The 6,000-nt window shown below is 45.7% G+C and overlaps 1 protein-coding gene across 2 annotated transcripts in view; it reads left to right on the top strand.

Annotated features, from left to right (window-relative positions):
* Window positions 1-6,000, top strand: part of LOC106816021 (non-POU domain-containing octamer-binding protein-like) — a 32,239-nt gene that overhangs the window by 11,117 nt on the left and 15,122 nt on the right. The gene's annotated exons all lie outside the window — the stretch shown is intronic.

Below are 6,000 nucleotides of genomic sequence, written 5' to 3'. Positions count from 1 at the left end.
CGTAAAACGAAAAAAAACTGTGTCATTGTTTTCACAGATGTAAGTGCATTCTGTTCACTTTTATTGGTTAAATATGCTTGCATATATATTACTACACTATTTTTATAGATTTCATTCTATCGTGAACAAACACGCACGTGATTCAACATATGTATTGCATATTATCGATAATATCCAAATCGCCCAGCGTTTTTTGGTATTATTAACTTACTTGGAGAAACAATTCTTACTCAGCGTTAGAATTGAGGATACATTTCTAGTCCTGTTCAGTACTTACGTATCCCTGCCATTAATGGTAAACAATTGCAATAATTTTGTTTACAAATATACACCATTGTAGGAATGTCGTGACGTAGTCAATGTAAGCCTAAAAATGAACTAACTATGGGAAAAGGCGATTGAGTTGGCTAACTTTTTAATGTTCTATCAACCTTATCTATCGAGTTCGATGTTTTTATACGTTATCGAGCGCGAGCTTCGCAAACGTTCAACATATTGCAACCGAGCCGTGTGCGCGCGGGGCGACGCGGATACGGCATTTTTTTCGCACACCGTAATTTTTACATTTGGCGCCAAGGTGGCGCGGATAGGCGTGATGTCTCCGAGATATCGACTAGAAATCTCTCAGGTGGAGGGACACACCTCCTGCCTTGTATACAGAGTGCCGTTGTGCGGCAAAAACGTGCATCAACGCATTACCAAAAGTGAGAAAATGGCACTATAGTTGCATCACTGGTTGACTGCGCCCGCCTCAAATTTTGCTGTTTACAACTACCGATTTTCGGTCGATAGTTGACAAGGTTCATCACTTCTCAACAGTATAAGTTCGATAATGTAAACCCAGCTTTATCTTTGGTAATTTTCAAGATAGCGGGGGGGGGGCACGCCGTAACAGGATTTCAATTTATAGAGGTGCAGATTTGTGATAGCGGCCGGTGCGCACGCTTCGCGTTGGGAATAGGGGTGGGGGGGGCAAACATAGGGAGGCGCTGCTGTTGCGAACCCCCCCTCTTGAATCCGCCACTATACTTCTAGCAGCGCTGTTGCCCTCCTTCTTCCCGCCCAACGTGAATCATATCAAGAGTGCATAATAGAGATCTCTATTATGCACTCTTGATCATATGTGTGTCCTGTAACGGGAGCGAGGGGTAGAGTTAAACTCCACACGGATAGTCACGGTCACTATATATACGATCTCAGCTAGAATACGCGTTATGCCTTGATTTACTTCAGCCGCATGAGTAATCGGGTTTGAATCTGAGGTACGTATTGGCCTGTGAAACTCACTGCACAATCATCACTAGGAACGCGCTAGGTAAAGGAAGACTGGAGTCTGGTATCATATTCCGATACTTGCAAAGATACTAGGCAAAGATACTAGCAAAGGACACGTCCAATGGACGGGTGTTGGATTGATGTAATCAGGAGTAGATAATAGGCAGGGGCGTAGCCAGTATGTAGCACTGTAGGCCCGGGCCTACACTTTTGGCCAAGTTAACTTTTTTTTAAAAAACACCCATAATTCAAATCCATAAGCTTGTGGACGAGTTTAAGAGTCTAGGCAGGAAAAACGATTGAAATGAACGTAGCAGAAATATGGCTATATTAGGTGACCTATTCTTCTGTCATACTAGGCTGCCATTTCTATCGCGTGCCGTTTCATTCAACACTCTACCCGCCGAAAAAGACTAGGATCCGATCTTGTCTTTTTTTAACATTTTAACTCGTTCGCTAACACTATTTTAACTCGTTTGTGTTTTTGGTTTAAAGTGATATTGAATGAGGTGTCTCAAGTTAGCAAGAGGCCAGGGAACCAGAATGATATCGAACACTCGGGAAGGGCTGTTTCCGGCCATCTGGGGGTTTGTAAAACCAAAAATTTCTTGTACGCTCCGCGCCAACCCGATGGTGGCGCTCCGCTCAGATAGTCGTGCCTACAATTTTGAAAATCCTGGCTACGCCCCTGATAGGGATCCCTATTATCTACTCCTGATGTAATGGACCTATAGCGGCAGTCCATTGGAGGGCAAATTAGGAGCAAAGGATTTAATGTTACCGTCAGTGCGTGTAAATAGCGACAGATAACGTTAATTAGACGTATATCAATTGGTATTTGTTGAATGAAGAAAGGACGAATGGACAACAGGTATGATGCGGTATAATCATAGAGAGGTGTTGAATCATATATTTTCAGAAAACGAAAAGAGTGACAGCATGTTTATGAAATTGTACAAAGTCCGGATAAATAGATCGAATATACCGTTTCCAATATCCACGAGTATGCTTGCGACATTTGGGGCATCTGTGAGTGGCGCGCCTGTTGGTGTACACTACAGCTAAGGCGTACGTATACCACCAAAGGATATGAAATATGGCACATGCAGTCACTGGCGTACGCAGGATTTTCGAAAGGGGGGTGTTAGGAGCACGCGAAGGGGTGGTCTGGGGCGCTCTCCCCCAGAGATTTTTTGAAATTAGCACCCCTCAGATGCGTTTTCTGCGCGAGCATGTAGGGGTCCGACCCCTGGACCCCCCCTGTACACGCCCCTGGAAACTGTAGACTCTGATACTGTGTGCGCTTGCACTGACGGGTGGGTCCCAGGGGTAGATTTCATGATTCATCAAGCTGCGACGCAAATATTTTGCGTAAATCTTGTGTGCTACGCAATTGACGTTGCTTAGTGCGATTTTATCAAACGCCAGTTATTTAGTAAATTTGCGTACGATTTCGCGTACGCAACGAGGTTGTTTTAGGTGCGATTAATCAAGCTAAAATTTACGTAAACCTTGCGTAGGGTGTGTATGTGTCAGAAGAGAGAGAGAGAGAGGTGCAGTGCGTGCGCGGTTGTGTTGTGAGAGAGAGAGAGAAGGGGTGTGCGTTGTTTGTTTGTGTATGCGACAGAGAGAAGAGAGAGAGAGAGAGAGAGAGAGGGGGGAGAGGGGGAGGGAGGAGGGAGGAGGGATGATGGAGAAGAGAGAAAGAAAGAGAAGAGAGAAAGAGAGGAGGAGCGCGAGACGAGAGAGAGAAGCAGCGCGAGCGAGAGAGAGAGAGAGAAGAGAGAGAGAGAGAAGAGAGAGAGAGAGAGAGAGAAAGAGAGAAGAGAGAGACGAGAGAAACAGAGAGGTGTGGGTGCGCGCGCGGCGTGTGTGTGTGTGAGAGACAGAGAGCTGTGCGTGTATTGTGCTGTGCCGGTGTGTTGTTGTGTGTGTGTGTGTGCGTGCGTTGCTGCTGCGGGTGTGTGTGCGTGCGTGAGAGAGAGCAGAGAGAGGTGTGTGTGTTTTGTGCTGTGTGAGTTTGTTTAGTGAATCAACGTATTATTCCATACTACGTACATTACAAGTCTTGCCTATGCACGTTGACAGTCGAACAAACGTGCATAGGCCTCACTAGCTATTATTAAAAAGCTGCGTTGATAGCTAGAGTAGATGCAGTAACCAATGGTGAAATTTCTGAAATCTCACGATGTAACACAACACAGTTCCATGACATAATATGTGTTGCGCGTGCAATCCAATTCTGAATCTAACGAATCTCCGACTGTGTGGCACCTCATTGAACTGTAGCACCTAAAACCACGCTGATAACCTGTCTGGTAATTCGGGATCCTCTTACCTCTTCTTCTTCCTTCTTTCTTTTTTTCTCTCTTTTTTTGAATTTCAGGTGGGGGATATATTGTACAGGCCATCCCCTCCTTCAAAGAGCAGGGGGATGCATTCCCCCGTCCCCCCGGGATCTTACGCCCGTGTTAGTGACTCGCGAGCGGGGACGCGGGGTGCTGAGGGGGGGGATGGTGTACCCTCGAGTTTGAAGAAAAATAAAAATAACGCCTAAAAATACCGCATGTTCCTTGCACATTTTTCTGTATTATATCATATTTTACTTGTTGTTGTTTCATTAAAATCATAATGAGTTGTCATGTAGTTGCCACCACGAGCACACAATTACACAATTCCTGATTACACAATATGGATTACAGTAGAGAGCGAAGATACTCATAGTACGAAATCGCGATTCGCGAAACATGCAGCAGATCGATTTTGGGTTCTCTATCTCATTTCTGTACACACTCCTTACCCTGCGTTATAGGCTACCTTGTTCTTACAGCTCGGGAGGGGACCGGTGTTACAAATACTAAACTTAATAAAGGATAATAGGGCCCTTCTGTTTTCTCTCCCTCTCTTTTTCCGTCTTTCTCTCCCTCCTCTCTCCCACACACACACACACACACACTTTCTCTCTCTCTCTCTCTCTCTTTCTTCTCTCTCTCTCTCTTCCCTTTTCTTCTCCTCTTCTTTTTTTAAATGTTTGTTTGGGACAGAGGCAAGGGGGGTGTTTAACACCCCAAACACCCCCCCCCCCTGCGTACGCCACTGCATGTAATACAGTAGTAATACCCGGTAATGCTTTATATGCAGATATATGGGTCATTTGCTATGTTAATTTTCTACTTTGTTTGCTAACACGCGTTTGGAGTGTGTGTGTGTGTGTGTGTGGTGTGTGGTGTCTGGTGTGTCTGTGTGGAGTGTGTGTGTGTGTGTGGTGTGCTGTGTGTGTGTGTGTGCTGTGTGTGTGTGTGTGTGTGTGTGTGTGTGTGTGTTGTGCGTTTGTGTGTGCGTTTGTGTGTGCGTGCGTGCGTGCGTGCGCACGCGCGTGCGTGCGTGGATGCTTATTGCGATTGGTATTTATACCAGACGTCCCAAGTTGTCCCGGTCTCACCGGGATCGTCCCGGTTGCAAGCTTCATGCTGGTCCGGTGCCCCGTTAAGAATCCAGAAAGTCTCGATCGCGTAACATTTTTCAGCCATATTTTAAAATTTACAACAGTAAATTACTAAATTTGCTGGTGAGTTGTTGATGTGTACTTTTATTCCAGCGAACAATAAAGGGCCACAAATGTCAAACCGTTTGTTTCACAATAAATTTGTTGTTTTATATTTACATGTATATACTTTATAAAAAATGGTGATGCGCCGCGACAACACATGTTGCAGCCCGACACATTTTTTTCCTGTTTTGCGCACCGCCGAAAAAACGGCGATGGACCATTATCACAAGTGATCCCTTTCTTGGATTCCCACTTGGACCTCTGTTTATACTCAACCCTATCATACATTGGTTAGGTTCAGAAGTTCAGAACATAAGCATTAGATAGTGCTGACCCTACCGTTCTGTCTAGTAGCAGTACAAGTAAAGCTAAAGTTAGTATATACTGTAACTTTATATTAATACTATAACAGGCCCGTAGCCGGGGGGGGGCGGGTCGGGGGGGTTCGAACGAACCCCCCCCCGAGCCCCTCCCCAAGCAAAAATATTATTTTTTTTAAATGTGCAAGAATTTTACCTCAGGTCGCTCCATTTTAGTGTAATAATTGCAAAATCTCCATCGTGCGGGAGGGTGAACAGTGAACACCCCCCTCCCACACCCTCCCCCCGCTCGGTCGCTCGGCTTCGGTCGAGGGATCGCCTGGTCGCTTCGCGCCCGAGCAGGGGCGTGTACAGGGGGGGTCCAGGGAGTCCAGACCCCCCGTTGCTCGCGCAGAAACGCATCTGAGGGGTGTAATTTTAAAAATTTATGCGGGGAGGGCCCCAGACCCCCCTTCGCGTGCTCGCAACTATGGGTCACGGTTAGACCCCCTGTACAAATCCTGTACACGCCCCTGCGCAGCAAATTGCCAACATTGAAAAACGACACCCCCCCCCAATAGAAAGCTGGCTACGGGCCTGCTATAATAGATAATACTAACTAAAGTTAGAGATCAGTGGACCGTACGTGGTGCGGTAGCGTGAGTGTGGTGGTGGTGGGGGGGGGGGCGTACTTGACGCATTACCGCTGCCAGGCAGTGGTTTCTATAACAATTTTCAGCTATTACAAAATTTTATCCTACAAATAAAAATTATCCTTAAATTTACCACATTGAAAAAATAATAATTAATTAGCAGCTATCGCGTTTACTTTTTTAATATGCCACATTACTTTCATTGTGACATTTGTGCTGGAAT

The sequence above is a fragment of the Priapulus caudatus genome, unplaced genomic scaffold (assembly GCF_000485595.1).
Source record: "Priapulus caudatus unplaced genomic scaffold, Priapulus_caudatus-5.0.1 Scaffold30, whole genome shotgun sequence".
NCBI lineage: Eukaryota > Metazoa > Priapulida > Priapulimorpha > Priapulimorphida > Priapulidae > Priapulus > Priapulus caudatus.
Note: the sequence above shows the minus strand (reverse complement) of the source record. Positions and strands in the feature narration are given on the sequence as shown.